The sequence below is a fragment of the Lepidothrix coronata genome, unplaced genomic scaffold, assembly GCF_001604755.1.
Source record: "Lepidothrix coronata isolate B3197 unplaced genomic scaffold, Lepidothrix_coronata-1.0 Scaffold17, whole genome shotgun sequence".
NCBI classification, from domain to species: domain Eukaryota; kingdom Metazoa; phylum Chordata; class Aves; order Passeriformes; family Pipridae; genus Lepidothrix; species Lepidothrix coronata.
This window is the reverse complement of record NW_016690197.1, coordinates 4677070-4701857: the sequence shown is the minus strand read 5'-3', so window position 1 is coordinate 4701857 and position 24788 is coordinate 4677070. Positions and strand designations below refer to the sequence as shown.

At 39.3% G+C, this 24788-nt stretch overlaps 1 long non-coding RNA gene across 2 annotated transcripts in view; it reads left to right on the top strand.

Moving 5' to 3' along the window:
* Window positions 1–24575, top strand: part of LOC108493480 — a 118667-nt gene extending 94092 nt beyond the window's left edge. The window contains exons 2-7 of one of the 2 annotated variants that reach the window (XR_001873485.1): window positions 15168–15310; window positions 17455–17583; window positions 22110–22229; window positions 22742–22849; window positions 23115–23193; window positions 23768–24575. This is a non-coding gene — a long non-coding RNA (uncharacterized LOC108493480). The remainder of the gene's footprint in view (window positions 1–15167; window positions 15311–17454; window positions 17584–22109; window positions 22230–22741; window positions 22850–23114; window positions 23194–23767) is intronic. The other variant, XR_001873486.1, reaches the window with a different exon arrangement.
* Window positions 24576–24788: the final 213 nt, after the last annotated feature.

Sequence of the window (24788 nt, the reverse complement as noted above, 5' to 3'; positions counted from 1 at the left end):
CAAACTTAAAATGCTACATAACATCCCTGTATCAAATGACAGAGGAAAAAATGCAAATGTGACTGGGTTTCACAAATAACCTTCAGATTATTGGTGCTTCATATTAATTTTTATTCCTTAAGGAAAAATATTCCTTGAGATAAACTAAACACTTATTAAAGTACTTTAAATGAGCTTGGTCTCCCTGGAAGACAACAGATGTCATAAAATTTCCATTTGTGAACATGTAACACTGATGTTAAGGAGGGCTGAATGCATCCAATATGATATGGTTTCTCTGTAAGACACTTCCTCAGATGTATCAGTAGTGGGATCATCAAAGAGCTGTATAAAATACAAACTCTTCCTGTTGCTGTGAGTATCTAGAAGGATATAGGATGAGTTTTCAGCATACATGACTGCATTTTTCAAGGCCTGTAGAACTGACATAAAACTGAGATGCTAAATTGTCCCAGGTGTCTTCTCCAAACTAAAATGCTATGGCTTTATTCACATATTTACCCCAAAATAGCTGTAACTGTTTAAAAAGTGATTCTATTTTCACCCATTGTGAAAAGGTAATTTAAGTAATCTTGTGCTGAGATGAACCTGGAACATTCATGTGATTTGTTATCACAGCCCAGATACAGGGTAGTGATTTCTTGAACAGTAAATTTTTAAACTTTGAAATCAAGTGAGTATTGTGAGATACACTAAATTCTCTGGGATTCTGATTGCCTGAAAGTCTGGTGCTAAGTACAAGAAATGCTGTTGCCTGGGATGCTGCAGCTGAACTTTCAAAATAAAAATATCTGATTGTACCCTATTGAATGAAATTTTTATCTCTCTGCACTGAATGTTGTGCTTCACATAATATTAGTTAGTATCAGGCTATGAAAAAATTATAGGATCATAAGATCATGTCTCAGCAGAAGCCACGATTAAACAGACACAATTATATGTTTTACAATCAAATAGACAGTAACTGAAATAACTTCCTACCCCCATGGTCCCAAGCGAAAGCACTCGGTGCAGGGAGGATATTCCTAATGATATACAGAGCTTGAAATGCTGAAGGGGAGCAGGAGGAATAGAGATTTGCATTTCTTCCTTCTCCAGGGATGTAGCTTTTCTGCCTTTCACCAGCTGCCTTAAATCTGAGTAAAGGAGTGTCAGAGAAGAAAGTAAAAAAAAAAATGTCCTAAATTATGATACCAATTTATTGATATCCCACACTTTAAAGGCACTAAAAACAACTAAAATAAATAAAATATCTCAAGTAAAATATTAGAAAGAAAGCATCAGGTCTATTCTTTAGAAGCATACCTGCAGCAGACCAGTATATCCAAAAGCTTACAATTAGTGAAAAAATCATGAAAATATGGAAATGCCTGGAATTCTCCTAGTGACCTCAAAATGTGTTCATAATCATAAGTTCAAAATTTTTAAAAAGGTTGATGGTTATCTTCTGCTTAAATATTTGCATTTTTGCTGTAACGACTTCTCTTTGGTCACTCATTTTTTTTCTAGTTATGTAATACAGTAGTGTGGATATCCAATGGCACAAAATATTAAGATACATGCTGTATCTAAGTGATCATAACTGATTAGGTCAGAATCACCCAAGAATATACACCTTCTTTTCATCTTTTTTCTTTTCTGTGTGGATTGCATGTTTTTCTTTTATGTCATACATCAAATAGTTAAGTGGTTTATGGAGAGAATGAAAAAAGATCTTTTATTTCTGTGGTCTGGTATCACTGAGTTTACTTCATTTTCAAAATAATATCGAACATTGTGAATTTCACGAAGGCAAAACTGAGAAAAAAATAAATTGTATGGGCTAGCTTTGTCAGCATCTCAACTAGAACAGTATCTTGTTGTTCCCCTTCAGCATATCATTGGTATGTGTATCTTTGCAGAGAAACTATCTGAAAATATCAAAAGGAAGTCCTGAAATGCGAAGTCCAAGCTAAGTTCTTATTATGAAGGATAATACTGGCACACTGGTGTCTTATTGTTACAGGCCATCAAAAACCCACAAACGTGAAGAGAACAAACTTAATATTGATTCATCCTTTATTCACTCACAGCAACTTCAAGATGTAATTCTGACCTCAGTTATGTCTCAGTATAACCAAATTAACTCGGCAAAATTACATCAATTTTAAGCCACAGTGGGATGAAAATCCCACCTATGGTATTTGTAACACCAACTTCTAAGCAAAATCATTTCAAGGTACTTCATCCTCATCAATGTATTCTTTTCATTTTCAATGTATTCTTTTCATTTGTTTGAACAGTCATCTAACATCACAATTAACATCTAACACGTTTTATTTAATTAATTAATTATGTGTTATTTATTTATCGTTATTGATAACAATTTTTTTATTTATTTTAACAGAAAATGTCTCTTTTTAGTTTTAAAAAGCAATAAGAATTGGCTTGGGTTTTTTATATTTATGGGACACAGTACAGATCATACAAACAGGTAAAAGTAATAGAAAGGAAAATAATGAAGAACAAAAATATCACTCCCTTTGAGATTACATAATCAGTTGTGATGTGCTTTGGTACTCAAGATGTCCAGTTTCTTACTAAGGAATGAAAAATCTGCTCCAAAGACACTAAAGGAAACACTGACCAGCACTTTATATGAGCTGCAAATATCAAGAGAACTATTTGCTTATAATCATGTCATCTTTCATTAGCACTTTTCCAGCTCTTAAGGAAATCCTGGTTCATGTAATGGGAAGTGCCAAAGGTAAATTATCAGCTACCTGCAGAAAAGTGTAACCTGCAAAAAACCTCTTATTTAGATGACAAAAAAAAAAAAAATTGAGTGGTGATAGTTAGCCTCCTGTGGCAAAATTCTCCCCACAAACTCAATTCTACTTGCTTTAAATTTATGGGTTTGTTTTGTGTAAAAGCAGATAGATTTAGATACCTCAAGTAACAGCATACAGTGCCGTCTACCTTCTCTTCAATAAGTCATAGAAGTGGGTTGTTTTTTTTCTTCTTAACTGTATTATTTTTGCTGAAACTATGATTTCAGGATAACTCATCCCATTTGGAGAACTGTACTTGCCAGAAAAATTTGGCCTTTAAAAAACTTCTGTGTATTAGCACCAAAAAACAGAGAGGGGAGGGATGATAATGGTGTCAGTTTCTCCCCTGGGTTCCAGTCTCTGTTCCAACTAGTGTTAAATAACCAGAATATTTTATATTGTGTGTGTGTGTGTGTGTGTGTGCTGACATCTTTTCTTGGTAGCTTGATAGAATGATTCAGATATTTACTCTGGTTTTTATGCACATCTCTCAAATCTCAAAGTGACTTGACTCTTCATCAAGAGTCTATCTAGTGTTGGACCCTGTAGTGTTCCCTATCTCCTTATAGTGTTGGACAGCTTGAAGAGAAAATGCTAACAACAGTTAGAATATTTTATAGTCCATTAGTTGCAATAGTCTTCTTAAAATGGACTTGTAAACTCAAGTCCTGTTTAGAACTTCAGCTAATCTAGTTTTCCAGCATCTTTTGGCTCATCTCTTACTTTACATACTTGAGGTACAGACTCTAAGAAGAATCAGAACCCTTCATTCCACTTCTGCCTTAGGATTGCAGTGGAAACTTAGTCTTTAATTTTTGTTTGAATTAATTACATCAGGAATGTCTTTAAGAAAATAAAGCAAATCATTTATTTCTCACAAAATTCTTTTGTGTCAAATGAAAGCAAAGGAGATTTTGTTTTTTGATGTAAAGAAAAAAGTTCCTTTCTGTTCAGAAGTAAACTTGGTTGTTGTTTTTGCTGGTGCATTAGATCAAACTGCAAACTGAGATGCTGGTACGTGGACAATCAGGGGACGACGCTGAACCCTGTGAGCAGGGATGTGTAGGAAAGGCCAGAGGTCAGCTGGAGTCATCCTCACTAGGTGATAAATGTGCTCCTGAGCTGCAAGGCAGCCTATATTTGTCTATGATCCTTGTCACAATCTCATGGTAAATTTACTGCTCATAGATTATAGTTTTTGGTGTCCTCCTCTGTACAGTGAGCAAGTGTCACTTTGGCTCTCCTGTGAGGCGAAGGAGATAAGTGTCCATGATTAATGATGTGGACACTATCTAGCAGCAGGAGCCCATCAACCTGTGACAACTCTCTATTCCATGGGCATTAAACTCCTAAATGCTGTCACAGTCCTGCAATAGATTGTAACAGACATCAGGGAACAAGAAACAGGAAGGAGTTTCATAAACATTTTCTTCTCCCTCAAGTAGATGCATTTTACTAGTAGTGTTTTTTGCCTCCGTTATTATGTTAGACCCAAAAAAAGTTTGGAAAAAAGTGAATTTCAGCTGCCTCTCAATCTATTTGGCAAATACCTATTCCCTTCTGGCTGTTCCTGTGGGACTGTGATCATTACTGTGCTTTGTTTGCTACTTTATTTGCTTACAAACATGGTCAACAAAGGCTAGTGCTTCTCTGGGATTGGGGCATTTATTAACATAATTGCTGCAGGAACATACAGCTTTGGCCCTGGCTAGATTTAATAGAAACAGTGGCTATTTCTTTCTCTTCCAAAGTCCCAGAATTGGCAGACATTTTAAAAGACAGATTTTTTTTTCTTTTTTCTTTCTTTCTTTCTACAGTTGATCTTTTTTAAGTCGAATAGTGCTGGCAAAAAAATGAAACAAGTGGAAACCATTTTAAAAAATCTTGACATGTTCAAGTATTTTGAACAAAATACTTAGAATTTGCTCTGTGGCTACTGCCTTTGCAAATACACAGCATGAGGAAGATGGAGTAAAATATGAACCAGATGATGATATTAAGGGGAGACTGTCTGAGCCTTTTTGAAAATCTGGAGCTGGGAGGGGGCTGAGATCCAGGACCACTGTCCCCTCTGTGCCCACCTGCTCGCAGCAGAGCTGCTGCCACCCCAGGGATGCTCAGGTGCCTGGCTGTGCCAGCCACGGACACAGCAAGGATGGGTGCTGTCAGGTGAGCAAAGGCTCCTGCCTCTGAGCATTGCCTGATGAGGAAGAGATGCTGGAGGGATGGGAGAGATGGCAAGGCTTTGGTGTCAGTCAGAAGTGGCTGATGGTGAAAGGGCAATTTTGCTTTGCTCTGGGAACAGAGGCTATGGGAGGATGGGTCTCACCTCTTTGAGTTCCCCTAGAGAGCTGCAGCTGGGTCTTGAAGACACAAATGAGCCTTAGTAAAGTGCAAAATCAATGCAGCAAAGTCTGCAGCCCTTTCCTCCTAGTCTAAAAATCTCTGAGGCCAGGGGACACAGCGCAGGTCCCAGGGTGTTCCCTGCCCAGGGCACAGCAATTTCTCCTCCTGGTGCTTTCACACACATCATCTTACACATTTCATTTCTAATCACACAGCTTACAGTCAGCAGTGCAGCGCTCCCTGAGAAAGAGTTAATCTCAAAAGAACAACTTCTCACAACTGTACTTAGACTCAACTTTCCTAAGAGTGCAGCAATGTGCAGTTAGACAGCTGAATTTTCTTTTAAGGCATTGTTTGTTTTTCCTGTGCAATCTACTTTTTTTATTTATGTGGTACAGCTCTCGATGAGCATGATATGGAGCATTGTATTCCTTCTCAGGTGTGAAAAAACATCTGCATGAGTTATGAATGTGTCATCTTTACTTGAGTGTATTGATACATCCCATATGTTACTGACTTATGAAATGAATACTGACTGTAAAGAAGAAACATAATGAATAAAATAATTCAGGAAGATCCTAGAGGTAAAGTTTGCAAACAAATTTGTTCCATTTTTTCCAAAAATCAGGGAACACAGTCATACCTGTGATTTTGATATTTTAAATGTAGAGGTCAGCTGCAAAGTTCAGATCCAGTTCTCGCATTTCATACAGGCTTATATTCAGGGTTTTTCTACTCATCTGCTCCAGAACGTTCATTAAAATACATTGTAGCAGAGAGAAAAGAGAGAAGGGATGAGATCACATCCTCGTAGCTTGTCATGATTATTCGTACTTTCAGTAAAGAACTTGAAAGCAGATTCAGAGATCCCAGCACTCCAAAACATCTCTTTGGGCAGGAGCACAGTAAGACAGGCTGGGACTCTGTGGGGGAGTTACGTGTGGTATCTGACACATCGTCTGCCACGGAGATAAGTAGCACAGAACCCCTTTGGGAGTTGCACCTGCCAGAAGCTGCCCCAACCTCTAATCATTTTCTTGATGCATGAAAAGAAGTGTAAAAAAAGAATACTTTCTTCTGGTTTTGCCACTTCTCTAACTGGAAGAAACTATTAGAGATACATTCTCCGAGGCACTGAATCACTTTAGTACCCTTAGGCACTAAAAGCCCAAAGACCCTGGAAGTGTTCAAATACAATATGAATAAAAAAGCACCCGCTTTTTGCCACCAGAACAATCCTGTGTTTGTGTTAAGTTAAAACGGAAACAGCATCCTTAGATCCTGAGAATTCAAGGAGCTTTGTTTTTTATGTTCCCCACTATTCAAAAAATCTTTGACAAAAACAGTTTCTCTTGGACGTCTGAACAGGGGGTTAAACTGGAGTCATTCTCTCGCTGCTTCTGGAAGTAGATATTGTTGGTTATTGCTGTATGGACATATTAGCACAATAATAATATCATGCAAAATTTAGACAGTATGAATTTTGAGTGTGCAGCACAGTGGCTCTCCAACCCTATCTGGACTTTCTGGAGATACAGTCAGCAATAGTATTGCAATAGTTTGGTAAGGAGCCATCTACACTGAACTGCTATTGGTAACAAGAGCCCAGAAGGCTGAGAACTGTGGCCTGCCCACAAGAGCTACCTTTATCAGCAAGAAAAGTACTTTTAGGAATTCACTATGGCTGTAATGTGTTACTTGGAGCAGTCCCAGACCCTGGGTGATGGGTTCATTTTGTCACAGAGGGCACAGATAGATGGGAGGTGGAGGCTGATTCTCACAGCAAAGGAAGCCAAAGCAGGAGAAGTGCTATAAATTTAGAGGAAGAGATTGTGTGAGGGTGTTAAGCCAGGAATTCCTTTGATTCTGCCAATCAGTTTCTAAAATGATGTATTCAAATTCCTAAAAATGCAGAAGTGACTTGGGTGATTTCGGGGGGAGGGGAGTAAGTCAAAGCGAATTATATTCCTCCTGCCGCAATGTAATTCCAGCATTCTTTCACAGCTATAAATCTCCCTCAGAAAGCTTTGAAAGTCTTTTTGAGTGTTAAAAGCTTGGGTGGTCAAGGTCAGGTGAGTTCCTTCCTCCCTCTTTCCCCAGACAATGAATACTTTCAAGAGGCCTACCCTTCTAGTTAGGTTTCGTTATCTCCACTTTTTATATCCCTCTCCCTCCAGGAAACAAAGCAGCACATACAGCCAGCTAGGGACTCTACCAGAGGACTGCATAATTCCTAACACAGATTTAAAAGGGAAAAATCCTTCTTTTCTTTCCTTGCATATTCCCAGGAGAGATGATCAATATCTAGTGAACTGACCCATGGATCCATTCGTCCCTATATGTGACGATGCTCTCTCCTGAGCCATACCTGAGAATACCATGTTGCACAGAAAACAAGCACCAACAAACACCTTCCAAAAGAATAAAATACTCTGATCTTAAAATGATTCTGAGCCATATTCAGATCCCGCTCCATTCTAATTTTCACTCATATGTGTCTGGTTTTGAATACCTGCTTTGATTTGTGAAAGAGCAGCACACACTCTTTCAGATAATAGGACACACTTGGCATTTTGGCAGAGAGCAGCTTGAAAACACTGGCTTGCTCCAACGGTGATTTTAAAGGTACAGGATGATGTTCTGAAAGGAAGTTATACAAGCCTTTCCCATTATTTACCTTAAAAATCTCTGGTATGCCTCTGTAAAAATGCTGCAGATTGCTGTATTTCTCAAATATGAAACTGCAGTCTGCAGCATATACATCATGTTAATCCCTTTGATTTTTAAAATTCTTGTCTCCCTTTCACTGTCAAAATTTCTGTACCTTTGAAAATGGAGGCCTGATCATTAGGACCCTTCCAAGCCAGGTCTTGAGATGTTTGTTCTTATTATGAAATAGGGCCAAGGTTTAATCACAATTACCTGCCATGCTGAATATGATTTGTTCTGATCTACACTGACAGGTCAGTTATGGTCATCATTATGCCAAGTCCAAATACAATAAAATTTCATAACGAAGGCAAGCACACAGACAGTGAGTTTTAAGCAACAGAGTACACCATTTGTTGTACATGTAAGAAAAGGTATATCATGGAACCGTATGTACTGGGCATGTAGAAGGAGATAGTAAAAGCTGTGAATGTTCAAACCATTTCTGTACTTTATAGCTAAATCCCCATTTAAGATGAGGTTTTTTTAAGAAGCACTGTTCTTTCAGTGGGGTTTGAGAAGCAGGGGCATTTGTGGCTGCAGTAGGTATCTTCAAAACAATGAACTTTCAGAAACTGCTCAGGTTTCTGGACCTCTCAGAAAAGATATCACAGCTTTTATAAGAGCTGGAACAGTGCCAGAACTACCTGTCTGCAGGATTTATTCTCAGCTCTACAGAGAGTCCTATGTTGTAAATCTAAACTGAATTAAGGATTGGTTCCTAAATTCCTTTGGTTTCAGCAAGACTCTGGATCTAAATAACCCTATATATCAGGATTTTAGTGGTGGATAATCTAACTTATTGAAGAATCTTGTCACTTGTGGCATCATGCCAGTAACTGATCAAATCAAAAACTTCAACTTCTTACATATATCTACAGAAGAGCCTTTTTACCCTCTTCTTTTTTTTTTCTCTTCCAGTAAAAATCCAGAATATTTACAATATAGATAGTGCTGTTTTTTCCAGTTCTTCCTTTCATTTTCCAGGTATCAAGATAGTTTTAACTGGGCCTCGGTTTTTTCTTTCTTTGTACCTATGCAGCATTCCCTCTCTTACTAAGATCTCAGTTTCTATATGGGTTGTTATAGTCAAGGCAAATATCTGTTTCTCAAAGAAGATAATACATGTTTCTTAAAGCCAGGTTTTCTTGAAGCCGGGTTTATAATTCTGGAAGACTAAATCTGGATTTCTACATGCATGATGCTGGCATGCACATATACCTCCTGATCACAGAACTCCTCACTTCTGATATGTATTTGAACTGGTCTGTGCAATGAAGTTATAAGAATAGACTCACCCTTTCCATAGCTGAAGTCCCCTATTTTACGGATGCCCAGCAGAAGATAAATTTGAGTAGATCTCTTTCAGCACCTCCTGAAAATGAAGTGCTTCCTGTAGAGAACAAAAAAACAGCAGTACCCAGATTGACATTTTGGGATACAAACTAAACAGTTCTATGATTTTATGGGATCAGGATGCTGAGACAAAAGCATGGCATATATAAATGAGCTGGCTATAAAAACTTGCTACATATTGTTTATGTTTATGTTTGCTCTTGTCTAAATTTAGACCCTCCTTATAATGTGACTGCACAAACACATCTGGCCAGACACAATTCCTGCAGTTCTGTGGGGTCTCATTACTTGCATTTATAAAAAGCTGTGAATATTTTTGCTCTAAGTTTACTCTGGCTTTAAGTAGGACTGCTCATGATAACTATTCTGTGTCCCAAACTGTTTTAGTGGGTTTTAGTCTCACGCTTAAAGTCAAGCACATATTTCAGTGTTTGAGCGACTCAGACGGAAACCACTGTCTTCCTAAAACAAGGTCACTACCACAATATGATCTGTTGGTATGATAACCATTCTGACTTGCCCAAAGCTTATCCAGCCACATAGATTTTCTTTTGACTCTGTGGCTGGTGGTACACAAAAAAGAAGTTATATGGCCAACATCCCCTTCATTTGCTGAGTGCAGTGTCTGTCACACATGTACAGAAGGACCCCAGCTCCCACCTCTGACCCAGCTCAGAGCCACCTTTCCCTCTCGCTCTGTCTCATCCCACAATTGATGCTCTGTGGGTCCTGTCAACCCAGTGTGGTCACAGCATTCACAAGCTAGGTCCCCACCCCAAACTCTCCCAGCAATTCCCATCTTTGATTTCACTGGGAAACTGCCATCATGTTACTGTGTTGTCAGGTCATTTCTAATTACTATAGAGTATTTGCAAGGGAATAGAGGCAGTTATTTCTGCTCTGGGTGTGCAAAAACTATAGATGATTAAATTTTACAATGGAAAGGAAAATCCAGGTGCTCTCCTGATGATAGGAGAAAATTCCAAATGCCGATAATGCTATTTGGGTGGGAGTAAATAATTATAGGGTTTGCTTTGGATTTTCCTTTTGTTTCATGTAATTATTTTCCATTTACTCCTTTGAACTATTGAGATGTTGAAGGCAAAATCTCAGTAATTTCCTTTTCTGTCATACCCAGCAAGACAGTAGGAAAATATATCATATTTTTAGGATAAAGGATAACAACAGCTGGTGTCAGGCTAGTAAGTGAACCACATGTTAAAAGCTCTGCTGCATTGCCAAAGACAAAACTCATCCACTTTCTGGTATGTCTCNAAGTCAGAGTGCAAATTCTTCACTCATATGTATTGACAGTTGAAAAATAGGCTGGCATTTGCATAGGGGGAAGCATGTATGGAAATTCGCAGTATGGACTAGCAGAACATGCTAAAAACAAATGCCCGGTTGCAGTAAAAATGTAGATGGCCTAGGTGACCCTGGTCCTAGTTTTGTTAAAACTATCAGGTCAGGGGATACTTCTACCACTCCTTTTGCACCCCACATATCTGTCCTTAGCCTCAAGTGGGAAATGTCACCAGCACCTCCAAGTATATAAAAAACCCTTGCCTGTTTCTACTGCTGGCAGCTTCTTTAGTCTGCACAGATGGGGCACTTCTCTCTGAAAAATCATGCCATAAATTGCACAGACAGTCAGCTGTTGTGATTCTGTCCTTGCTGCCCATTTCCCACTCCCTTTCTGCTGGAGAAGATTCCCCTTTTCTGAAATATTGTAAAGAAACTTCTCTATTTCTAGTGAAAAATAGAAACAATTCTTAAACTCTTTTTTCTGTGGCTATTTAACAACCTCCTTTATCAAAGTTTACTAAATAGCAATGCTGTCTTGGCCACATCCAATCATTCAAAACTTTGGAAAGAGGCTGTTTCAGGAAGTCAGTCCCACTACAGGGGACCCAGGTATTCAGTGTCCCTTGGAGGAAGTGCAAACCCAAAAGATGCCTGCTTCGTTGAAGAACACGGCTGTCAGTTGAGTGTTTCCTCATAATCAACATGTGCACGTGCAGACCTATGTTCTAAGACTCTCCACGGGCTTTGGTTCTTTCATTGTAGCTGAAAACCTCCTCCATGAGGTTTGTGTGATCTTTGTTTCTCTCTCTGGTTACTTTGGTAGTGTGTAATCACACACCAATAATAAGGGGGAAGAGAACAAATCTTTGCATGACTGTTAATAACTCACTAAGGTTTGCAGCAAGGAGAGGAATGGATGTGTGGCTCCTGGGAGAGTCCACAAACCAGAAACACTGCCAGAGCCTACATGGTTAGAGGCTGGAGTTACCTTCTCTGTGCCCAAACATAACTGCTCTTCGAGCGTGCTCCAGAGGAGCTCGGAGGCACCAGTACACGTGCCTGGCCCTTCCAAACACAAGCTTAGGAGTGATGAAATTTTCTGTTTCACTCCAGTCTGGTTCTGGAGACTTTGCTTTTTACTTTGTTCTCTCATTTGAGTCTGTAGATTTAGTACAACTGGGAATTCTGGATTATCTTTCTCCTGACCTTGCGTGTTATGTAATAGTGCCTGCACTTCTGCAACCTTTCTATGGCTTGTTATATTTATACATATATTTTAATATCTCTTTCTTTGCTACATTCTTAGGTTGACAAATTAATTGTCTTTTTCAGAGTTATATATGCAATGCTTGCTTGAAAAAATGTCTTCTGTACTTTTGAAGGGACAGTCAATGCCAGAAATAAGTGAACACTATTTTCTTGTTCTTCAAAAGGCAATTGGAAAATTGTATGAAACTCCTTTATTGCTCACACTTTGAAGTTCCCAAAAAGGTGGTTTCATTTTCATGTTGATGAACTTTAGGAACAATATCCTGACCAAACACTAAGTAACAGAGACACTCCAGGTTAAAGGTTTTTTTCCTTTCCATTCCATGTGACAGAAGCTTCTATTGCATCCAAAATTTTGGATAATTAACTTGTATTCATGCTCAGAAAAAAAAAAAAAAAAAGCAGAACAGAAGAAAAAACTTCCTGAAGAACCTGCAAAGGGTTTTAAACAAATGAGGACCTGTTTTATCATTTTAGTTTGTTTTCATGATAGGTGATTTCAAAGGAAAAATAGGAGTTCCAGGTAGAAAATTCAGACAAAATAGATGTATCTAATAAAGTTACTGAGTCTTTGCAATTTTTTTAAGTTGGTAGTATTCACAGCTCATATGCTTTTTAATTATTTCTCTGTGTGATATTTGTGTTTTCTGCTGGATTGATGTTGTGATAAAAGGGTTTTGTGAAATTGGTTATGTTTCCTCATCCCAGAAAATAGACGTTCTCTTCAACGCCTTTTCAAAACTGCAGCAAACATGCTAATCTATAAAGGTCCATTAGTCCTGCGAATACTATATTAAATTCTAAAGACTAAAATTTTTAAGAATATTTCATCCATATTTCATCTGTACTGAAACCAAATGTCAAATGTGCTTAGTATGCTTACAGATCTCACAGTAAATGGCTTGCACAGCTCTATTTTCAAACTTGGAGGGTTTAGAGCACATGTTTTTCAACTTTAGATGGGTTTTATTTAATCTGGTGCTAAGGTGAAGTATCATGCACGAGCATTAATGTTATGATTTACTGGAAGCAATTAAATCCATTTCATCGTCTTATATATTTCCATTGCAGATTGGGTGCCTAGTTTCCTTTATAGCTCAGCTTTCAAGCATCTTGAAGTAGTGACAAGGCTAAACTACTTGCATGTTTTAAAAACAGGAATTTTACAAACTTTAAATACAATTTTTTATTTATTTTTATGATTGTTTGTCTAGATTGAGGAATGGACTTTGAAAATGAGACTGGAAAAGACCTGCCCTTAAGACCAATAATAAAGTCTTTGGGTTCATTCTTAACCTAGCATGAAGAAACTTTCACTGACTATTTGGCAATCTATGTTTTTTAGCAGGTTTTTTTCCTTCAAGTTTGTCTGTGAGAAAATTCCAGCAAAGTAAATTATATAATCTGTCTGAAACTACAAAGCTAATGAGAAGTGTTTTATCCAATTTCACTTGCCATGATTAAATTCGAGTTCAAATAAGATGCAAGGTGCGAAATGGATATGTGGTACTAGAGATTTTTTCAATACATTTTGGTGCATTTATTTATAATAAAAGCATTTATGTGCATTGCAAACCCCTTAATACAAAGTCTGCAAAGGGGACCGTTTAAGTCAGATCGGCACTTGTCCTCCTCATCTCATCTCAAAATATGTAGTCAGAGGCAGTTCAGTATCCCCAGAAATTTTCATTATGCATTCATAAGTGAAAGAATGATAGAGCTTGGGAGTCTTGGCATTAACATCCTTGGTTTAGAACAAGTCAGAGACACTCATCACTGGAGCCAATTTCGTTGTTGAACATTTCCGTATGTTAATAACAGGAGTAACGGGAAGGCTTACATTGTTATGTGTAAAAAGTAAAACAAAAAATAAATGGAAAATAACACTGAACTTATGCTTTTTCTTCCCATAGAATGATAATACTTCTTTGCATGGTTCTAAGGTAAAAATGTTTTCTATCCAATGATTGTTTTCTCTTGTGACTCACAAAGAGAAAGTATGGAGGCTGTTAAGGAAAAACTGCAGGTCTATTAAATTTACATTCATACCAACGTCAGTATTAAAGACTTTGGGGCTCGTTTCTCATTTGCTACAATGCAAATGTATTCCATATTTTACAAACACTTCAAGGCTATTTTCTACTGCCAGAACTGTGAAAAGTGCCCAGAGGGTAAACAAGTATCAACAATTAGCCTGTAGGAAAAGCCTCCAGCCTCCAGCCTGCTTTAGGACTGTTGAGAAAATGTCTGTAACAAGTCCTCAAGATCACTGTCTTTTCAATGTATTATTCAAAACTTGTATTACTATCAAATCAACAGGGAAAGAATGGCTGTTTGAGGGTTAGACATGAAAGTGCCAGTTCCTGCACCTCCTTTTCCATATTTGTAGGTAACTTTCTAAGTTTTTGAAAGAGTCCTAGCAGACTTTCTCATAATCTGTTTTATTATCCCACTGTACTTGGCTGATAGCTTGTACAAGTGACTGATAAGCCACTCAAGTCAGAGCTGGTGGTTTCTGACAGTAGGTTCTGCCATTTCCTGTACCTGCTGCAACTGAAGACAGTGTGCTTTGGTAACAAAAACCTGGGCAATTCTAAGGTTAATAATTAAGTGAGCCTAGGCCCACCAGAAATATATTTTCTGTACCAAATATATCCTCCATTATTCTTGGATAGTGCTTTTACCATTAAGAGTCTCCTAGAGCAGTAGAGTTCTAGAGCCCTCTTTTTCAATGTGACATTCAGCTCTGTCCATCCATGATTCTGCAAATTCAGAATGAGCATCAATAGCCATAAGAATGTGCTGTTCTTCCCTCCTGGGAAGAGTTATAAAGAAAACAGGCGGACAGTGGCTTGCCCAGCAATTTGCTCTTAACCCCAAATAGCCTCTCTCTGGGGTTGTCCTGTATTTCAGAAAACACAGAGATTCAAAATCACTTGTCCCAGAGAAGAGTTGGGTTGGAAAAGAGACCCCTAGTACCTTTACATATGGCCACTGAAGATGGCATTTCAGCACTTGGGGTTAGTAATGTTTGGTCATAGCAAGGATTAAAAGATTTAAAAATTGCACAATTCAAAGAGAAATAAAGGGGTTAGGGGATGGATTTTCTGTTTGTTTGTTTAGGGTTTTCTGTTGTGGCTGTTTGTTTGTTTTCTGGTGTGGGTTTTTTTTATTTTTATTGAGAAATTAAAATAATATTTTAAAAAATTAGAGTTAGAACATGCAGGTCTTTCTTCAGCAAATGCCTTAAGAAAAGAAAATTATAATTTAGCACAAAAAGCACATGTTCATTTTGCAGTCAAACCTCCTGAATAATAAAAGGTATAGATCTTGACCAAATAATTGCAGTGACACATTCTGTAAATTCTCTAGGTCCTGGAAAATCCTGAATGTTTTGAAAGAAAGTAGCAGAAAATAGAGGACAACTCTGACCCCCTCATGTCTCCAAGCCAACTGTTTCCTCCTTCTCTCCTACTCATTTCATATTTCCCATATGAGAGATGGAAGCCCTACAAGTGAGTATTAAACAATTTAGAGATTGAAGTAGCAAATAAGTAAAAGGGACTACATTCCTGTCATTTTCTGTTGCTGTGATCCTTCTCTTCAAGACTGCAACACATGTGATGCAGAATATACCAGATAGGGCCCTTGTGAGAATAAAGGCATTGAATATTGCAAAGTGGTGCAATGGGAGCCATATATAAATGCTAAGATAAATACAGATTTGATAAATTACTAGCAAAGGCACTGGAGGGAACAATACAAGATGATGCAGTCGGGCTTTTTCATCTCACTCTCATGACCCTTAGAGAAGGCATGGCTTTCCAGAACCCTGCACCTGAGGCAAGATATTTTAGTCATTTTATACGTAATTACCCCTTGAGACCTCTCAGATGCTCAGATAATAAAACGTAGCTGTAGGTCTTCAACTGTGCTGATATACGGACGTCCATTTCAGAATAGGAAAAGATGCCATATGTCAACATTTCTTAGCTCTGATTGCCAGTGCTAATATGTGTGAATGCACTGAGAAAGTATGGTTTCTTTAAAAATTTAACTTAGCTGCAGCTTGTGCCCACCACTGCAAGGGTTTAATCCTAAAGCTTCCCACACGATGGTAGGGAGACATGCAAGTTGTTGAGATCTGCGCTGAAGACAGCTCCTATCCAGCTGAAGATTTGTCCCAGCTGTCTGCACTGAGCAGCCATTTCCCTTAGCTCTATGTATACTACCAGCTAAAAGCTAATTTAAAAAGAAACATTTCAGTCAGTTAGTGAAAGGACAATAGTCATCTTTGCTCCTGACATTCATGTTTCTCAGAGCTGTTAAGCAAAGTGATAATTTGCTGCAGAGGAAGTGTACTAGACAGAAGACATTTTTACAAGAATATGTTTATTAAGGAATACCTATATAAAAAATGGGTTTTTTCTTGCATCACTTTTCCTGACAGAAATATTACTTACACTAAAATCCTATTAAAAAGTTGTTTAATTTAATAACGTTCATTGTATTAGTTCCCGCTAAAGTAATCACTTTGTTGAGAACACACTCTCTGTTCCTTTATTTGATCTGGGAATAAAATTATCTTGTCTTTACTTCAGTATCTCCTTTTTATTTTTTTTCTAGAATAAATAAACATGAAGCTGTCACTGCAGAGTAGGCACTGCCTCTCCTGTTATAAACCTTTTGATTTCTGTACTGAGAGAATTTTTTTGCACAATGATTCTTTTAGAATATGCTTGAAGTACTACATTTTCTTACTTTCTTGTTTCTCATGTAGATACATGAGTAATCACAGAGACTTTTTGCTGTCCCAGTAGATTATATTGTTCTATCAAGTTTTATGTCCTTCTCATAGACCTGGTCAGGTTACTTATCATGAAAAAATGATTTAATGTATTAGGCAGTAATTTTAGTATAATTGTTATTATAGCAATCAAAGCCACCAGTTGTGAGATTTGAGCCCTTTCATACCAGTAAAACACACTGCAGTCCTCTGTTCCATAAAGTCTTAGTTAAAGGGCTTGACTTATGCACTCTTCACCCACATGGCTATCATTAGCTGCTAAACTTTTGTTGTGTGGTCAGGCCCTCGGAGTGGCCTCCTATACCTTGGTACAAACTGCCACATTTACCAAGGGGCTGCAACATCACCTGCATAAATATTGGAGATCTTGGCCTCTAGAATGTGGTGGCTTCTTGGCAGTACTAGCCAAAAGACCACAAGTCAAAAAGAAAAAAAAAATAAATAAATCTATAAATAAATCCAAAAACTGGGGAGGAACTGGATCTGTCACAGACAGATTATTGTTATCTATTCTAGAGCATGATTACAGCTCTTTGGATCTCAGCTCAATATTATATCCACTCTCCAATAGTTAACTGTTGACTTTCAACACAGCTGTAAACATGGTTATACTACACTGTTTGTGTACTATACACATAGAGAATACATCAACAAAATTCTGTTAAAAAAATACAAACTTCTGGGTTTATTTACTAGAAAAGAGTGTATGAAATCATGGGATGTAAATGTTGTATGTTTTTCATATTTAAGAAACGTTGATTTTCATGGTTTCTGAAAATCCAAACTGGTAATCTATTTGAGACACCACCAGCTTTCAGGGGATGTATTTAATGAAAATATTATTATTTGCAGGTTTCCTTCTAGCTTAGAAGACACCACCCTTGTTGTAATGTGTTGTATTGGTGACTGGGTAGTTCCAGGGGCTAATGAGGAGATATAAAATCACAGTGAACCCAAGTGACTATTTCGAATCTAACCCAAGTAAGTACTGTTCATTTGATCTTTAATCTTGTATCTGATCAAAGTAGCTATCGTTCATTTAGTCTTTACTCTGGTATCTATCTGATAAAAACATATGAGAAATGATTTGACTGTGTCACTGCAATTTGCCAGGCAGTTGTAAGAAATCGTCTCCCAAACTGATGTATTTATTCGGCAGCACCTGTGAAGGAGCTAGCAACTCAACAGGAACAGAAATCCTGTCATCATTAGTCAAAGAACTGACACACTCAAAGGAAAAGAATAAATACCCTGGGCTTTTTCCTGGTTTTCTTGCCTAAATAACAGCACTTCTTTGTTCAAATAACATCTGAGATCTTAGTTAAGCAGTGGAAAGAAGGTGGCTTTATGTATCAAAGAGAAGTGCAGGTGCTAGACATCTTCAGACAAGATGGAAATGCATGTATACACATGTATAGAGCACAGGAGGCTAATTTCAAGCCCTGGGAAAAACAAAATACCAGAGCCTCTAGCATCTCTGTGCCCTGTCCCTGGCTGTCGAGGAATATGGTGCAACTTCAAGGTTAAAAATAAGTTAACCCTAAGATGAGGTTTCTCGTTTGTCCTAAAAAGAACATTATTTTATTTACCTCATCACTGTTGACAGGATCACCATCAGGAAACAGTCAAGCCTTCTTCTCAATCCTTGCAAGAACTGTGGTGTTTATGTCAGCTTGAATTCTCTGTTGCCATAATTCAGAGACCTGTATGTCAATCCCTTCTTAAAACTGGAAAAGGGGGGCTCATGACTCAGTATGTTTCTTTGGTACCTTAAGAAGCTGTCAGGACCCTGCCCTCTGCACTGCCAGGAGGGGTAGACCCTCTGCCCGGAGTTTTGGTGCCTGAGCCCCAGGCACTGTCACCAGAGCCCCACCAAAAGCAGCGCCCCACTGCCCCACAGGGCAGGTTTGCCTCAGATACAAATTTCCCAAGGACTGAAAATACAACTCAGTGTTGACAGCTGTCCCAGGCTTGTTAGCCCCAAAGAATCCACATTCTGTGGAGTTTCCTTTTTTTTTACCTAATTCTCTTTAAGGGAGACAAACTATTCGTGGGTTAATATAAACAAAGAGCAAGTAGTCTGTGTAATATAAGAGCAAACATTATAGATTATGAGCTGAGGGACATGGCTCAAAAGGCAGCAATTCAGCAGCCAGTCAGAATCACCAACTAAATTTTTCTTTACTTACTTTAGGGTTTTTAGTGCCCTCTGGAAGGACATCAACAAGATTTAGACACAAGCATATCACTACTGTAATGAACACTGACAAAAAAATTGAGAAATTGGAACTGGAAATGCATTTGCAATACTTCTTCTTGGGGAATTACTATCATAATTACACCAGTTTAGAAAGCAATACCTTTGTAAGTGCTTTTACCCCGTCATGTTTCACACAAGGGATTATAGCATTTTAATGACCTTGGTGGCTAAATTGTACAGTACCTATAATAGTATGAAATCTAGGAGAATTTTTGGCCCCATTGAGGCCATAGAAAATCTCCTACTGACTTCATTGGAGCCAGCAAAATCCATCCTAATTTTTCAGGTGTGACCAGCTCCAGTCACAAGAGGGGTTTATATTGCCCTCATACTCTTAAAATAAGTGTGAACTGGTACTTTTCATATACGTATGCTACAAATGCCCTGACTTTTATTTCATGAAAGATGTTATGACATGGAATACATTGTTTCTCCATGAAACATGCACCTTTTAAAACCAGCTACTGAAAGGGTGATATATACATCGCTATTTCTCCTGTCACCAAATAGAATGAAATTCATAGACCTGCTCTTAGCTAATGTGATACATGTTTTATGGCTAAATAAGGCCTTGAAAATGAAAATCTTCTGTCCTTCTCATGAGGTACATAGATCCAAATTAAATGAGCAAGTTACGTTAAGGCACCTACAAACCTTGAAAAAGGTGTATTGGCTTGTTCATTCTTCCTCTGGATAATAAACTCACTTGTCAAACATCTAGAGAGCAAGCCAAAGGAAATGAACATTGCCCTGCCTTAGCTTCCTTTATATGTTTTCAGTTTTCTGAAATTGGGCATATCTTCTGTAGATAGGACTATAAGAGATTGATAGATGCCTTAAGATCGGTTTGCGCATGAAAAGGTAATAATTGATCCCTGGCCACTTCATGAACCAGCATTTAGTGTGTTGTGCAACTTCAGAAATAAATCAGAATAACTACTTGAAAAATAAAAGGAGGTAAAAAAGCTCACTTTCCTTCAGCTTTAGGAAATATATGTTGTGTTAGAAAAGGTGTTAACTGACAACATGTTTTAACAGACATGGCAATAAATATGTCCAAGCTCCAACATTTTCTCCAGCGTGCAAACTGCCCTTGCAAGAGCCTGGAGAGATTCCCGCTGGTCTCTGCAGGATTTGGCTTGAGCTTCTCTGCAGGAATTAGTTCATGCCAGTGGAAGTAAATAGGCCCTTGGGGATGCTGCTGCTGCCACTGAGGTATTTATTTTTATAATAACTTGTTGGCCAGTGCAGGGATAGGAAGTCACAACCACAGCTCCTGCATTCAAAATTCCACACTATTCATCTTTATCAGTTAGAGCCTTTTGCAAAGATAAGAGTGATAAGAACCACAAACTTGAGGACCTGGCTACCAAACACCTCCTGGCCCCCAATGGCCACTTGCCATGCTTCTGGGAGCAGCTTCTTTCCCTGTGCTCTGCAGTGCCTGCTGGTGCCTCCCAGTAGCCAGCAAGCAAAGCCAACCCCTTGGACCACAGGGTAACTTATGATGAGGGCAACAGATCATGGGATTTTTCTGACTCATACAGAGCCAATAAAACGCATTTCTTAGGAAGGAGCCTCCCTCACTATTTACTATTTCCAGTGGCTGCTCACACTGTGTTATTATTCAACAATATTTTCTCTAGCTTGGCCCCTTTCTGGCTCACAGAGCCCAGCTCTGTTGGAGAAGCTCTTCTTCTAACCTCCAAAATTGTCACAAACAAATCAATCTGTTCTTACTTTCAAATCAGGTAGGAAGCATGAGGGAGGCACAACTCCCTATTCACTGCCTTCAGGGAAAAGAGGGCAGATTGGTCAGTGACCACATTTCATTAGTCAAAGAAGAAACAGGATTACTCTCCTTCCCTTGCCAGACTCGGTCACTCAAAGAAAACTGAAACAGCAATAAGAGTGAAAGGGCCTGTGATAATGACACGGCACTTTCATGTCATGCGTGCTCTTTTATCAGCACTTACAGACTCATGAACACAGAGTGAAGCCCTGTAGAATTGGCTGGTTTTCGAATTTTTAAGAGTTGTTTTCCCACTTATTTCCTGTTTTCTTACCCAGCAGGCCCAACCACATCCAGAACCTTGATAATACTTGTGTCAGTATCTCTGCCAGCTTTGTTTAAACTCCCTTTCCTACACTTAAAAAAAGCTTGAAGCTCCACTTATTCCCCTTCTGATACATAACTTAAGCAAAACTTGGCTTGAGGCCAACAATATCTATGAAAGGAGACATAAAGCTTGGGCAGAATAGGAAACAGGTAATTCTGCTGCTATTGCAAGTGCTGGAACATAGACGGAGAATTTTCTAATAACCTTCTCCAGCTGCCAGTTACTTGTTCAAAATGAAACACATATACTGTAGGAGGAAGAAGGGTGATGTGTTTCTAGGTTAAAAGAAATGTTGTCTGACATCTGTTTGCCACATGGTAGCCTTAACCAAAAATTTTCCCTCCTCCCAGCTGTTGCCTTGCTATGCACCCATTGGTTGCCTTCGCCACTCCAGCAGTGGCTTTGAACCTAGAGCATGATTCCAGAATCTGTAGGCTTTGTTTCATTTTCACCAAGTCCGATATCCCATTGGAGTTCGCCCGGGAAAGCAGTCAGAAAAAGTGACTGAGAGCTTCAAAACACAGTTCAGAGCATGAGAGTCCTCCGTGTTCCGGCAGGAACTGAACCCCTCTGCAGTAGGTGGCCTCCATAGAAAATCATGAGCTCCCTGAATATCCACCCAGCCACACAGCAAAGCCTAGGTTAGTGTTGGACAGCTGTAACACCTTCATGATTTGTGAACAAACATCAAAGGCCCCTGAATCCCAGAGTCCTAGCTCCCTCTCCTGGCAGAGCACCGAACCGGGAACAGAAACGGGGGCTGCACGGGGTGCTCCCCCGGCACAAGAAGCCTGAACCTCAGCTGCAGCTCAGCCAAGGGAGATGTGGAGGAACTGTGCCCTCAGTAATCAGGAGCTCCTCTCTGCGAGGAGCCCAGTGGTAATCACACAGCTATAGCTTTACCAGCAGATTAATACAGGATTAGCAAAGTCAAAATCTATTCTAGTGAAGAACATCTGTGACATAGCTTTAGCTGCATAAAAAATATGTACTTGAGCACAGATAAAACTTCATTGCTGCATATTATCTGCAGTTCTGAAAGTTGGGGGTAGTGAAGTTTATTCTCTAATATTCTGACACTAGGCTGACTTGTGCAACTGTGCCATCATTCCTCTCCAACACCGCAGCCTTCTTCTGTTTGCTGATTCCCACACATGCCGAGCCCACAGAGTGCCTCCCCAGACTGTTACTTACTCCTTGAGAAGCACACATCTGCCTGGCCAGATAAGAACCTGTCACTACAGCAGGTAATGTGCAAATACAGGGGATCTCATTAGTAGTCTCCAGCCCTTCAAAAACATATATTTTGTTTCCATATGTGAAGGCACAGCTTATTGCCTCTCCATTCCAAGTAACATCCACAACATCCCTGCTTGGTAAAAACACCCACTGTCTCCAGTGGGCACAATGTGTGTGGCAGCACCAGAGGTGGAAGTGTGACAACTGCCATCATGGCCCAAGGTTGAGGTTGTGGGTGACTGAAGTCCACTGAAAGCCTCCCTAGCAAATGGGTGGGCTGGGATGCCAGGGACAGAGCCTGTTGGCATCCTGCTATTTCTGTGGAGAAGATGGAAACAAGGTTTCCTGAACAAGCAAAACAACAGGTCTCCCTTAGCTGCTTATAGTAGCCTTCTTCTAGACAATTATTCGTGGGCTCTTTCAGTCTTTGGCAATGGGGTTACAGCTCTTGTTTATGAGGAGCAGAAGGCAGCTCAAAGATGTGCAAGCTGGTTTCTGCTGTGGATATGTTTTCTTCTAGGTTTCACACCAGGGCAGTTTTCCCAAACCAGTGCTCTTCCACAGGTCACTGGCTTACTTCAGGACTCCCTTTCACTCTCCAGCATCAACTACAGCTCCTGCTTAAATGGTAAGACCCTAAGCATGTTCTTAGAGGTCCATAAAGCAAAGCTAGAACTGCACAGAAGGTATTTAGTCAAGGTGAAGCTGTGGCTCATAAAATGTCTCATTGTAAGTTGACCATCTTGGTCATAGGAGACTTTCTGTATGTTAATCAGAATTAAATTATTGTTTCTTCCTCCGGGAGGGAAAATGAGATATTGGAGAAGACAGAGAAAGACAAAGGGAAAAGGATACTTCTGGATATTTCAAAGATGTCTAAACTTCACTTCCAGATTTCCCTGGCATGCTCATCAATTTCATGTTAAGAATTATAAGCAACTTATTTTTTCATCTTCTCTCCAACCAGAGTAGGTAAGCAGTTTTAAATCTGAGAAGTAGTTTGTGGTCTCAAGCAGAGAAAGGGAAGGTGTATCAGCAAGAACGAAAGTTTCCAGCATAGCAGAGCACTAGATGAAGTGGTGGTGTTAGCCCCAACCAGCAGCAATCCCAGGCAGAGCCCTTCCTCTGAACCTGACAGTCTGCATTTCCTGAATCAACAGGCCCAATGCAGGGCTTGCTCTCACCACCATTACTCATGTAAGAAGCCCTGAAGTTGTGTTGGGGGGGAGGGTTAGCTTGGGTATTAGGAAAAGGTTCTTCACCCAGAGGGTGGTTTGGTACTGGAACAGGCTCCCGAGGGAGGTGGTCACAGCACCAAGCCTGACAGAGTTCAAGAAGCATCTGGATGACACTCTCAGGCACGTGCTGTGACTCTTGGGGTGTCCTGTGCAGGGCCAGGTGTTGGACTTTGATGACCCCTGAGGGTATCTTCCAAGTATTCTATGATTTTATAAATTTTTACCTGAGAGGGTGGTATGTATGCCCAGAGGCATAGATGGGAGACTGTAAATGGAAACTAACTCTTTTTCTAATTGTTATTTTGCAGAGCTATGCATCTACAAGTGGAGCTGTCATTCTGCCTCCCAAGTACCTCTTCTGGAAGAGACCTTAAAATGCATTGTTTTGTGTAAAAAAGCATTCATTGCTTTGCTCCCAGCTGCAGCTGATGTAGTAGGAGAGAGCTGCTCACCCTTGGTTTACAGACCAGTTTGGCCACACAGCTTGCAAGGTAAAGACAGGCCAGCACACTCAGATTGGTGCCAGGAATATTGCTGCTGATTGTGCTTACCAAACCATGTTATGTCAGCTGCATCCATGTCAGAGGAGCATGTGCAAGACCAGTTACAGCTAATAAGCCTCTATCTGAGGGAAAAAATGAGACCAGAGTGAGATTTATGACAATTTCAAGCACAGAATAAGCAGTATGAACAGATGAGACTCAAAGAATGGTAAGGTCTTCTTTACATACAAATATTTTTTGGGGGGAGGGGAGTGAAGAAGGAATAAAATCAGAAAATAATAGAATGAATTATAGCAAATACTCTTTCTAAGTAAGTCGTTTTGCATTTCCCATGGGAGTCAGTTGAATGAGAGAAGACAAAAAAAAAGGAAGAGTAGAAACTGCTTGCAACACAGAACAAACCTTGAGTGCCAAGAACATGCTCCAGATTTTTTTAAAGATGCCTGGCTCTTATCTCAGCCTTGATTCATCACAGTTTACTCCCAGAATTATTCAGAATTCAAGGACCTTGCTCCTGTGGGGTTAATGGGTTACATTCAGCATTTAAACCCATGACACAAATAGCTGCTTAATTATTCACTCGAAGATGGTTTTAGTGGCTAATCTAAATAAAAACAGCAACAGCAAAAATTACATTGTTTTACCTTCTGTAGGTGAAGTGATTTTTTCTTTTAACTGTATAATCCAGGACCGTGCACAGGCAGGAGGGGGCCCCTATAAAGGAGGGGTTGTGCTGCTTGTGACACAAAAGATTAGCATGCTCATGACTGAAGAGGAGGAAAAGGAAAACAGTGCCATAAAAGTGACAGTCGAGGTGAAGAATTGT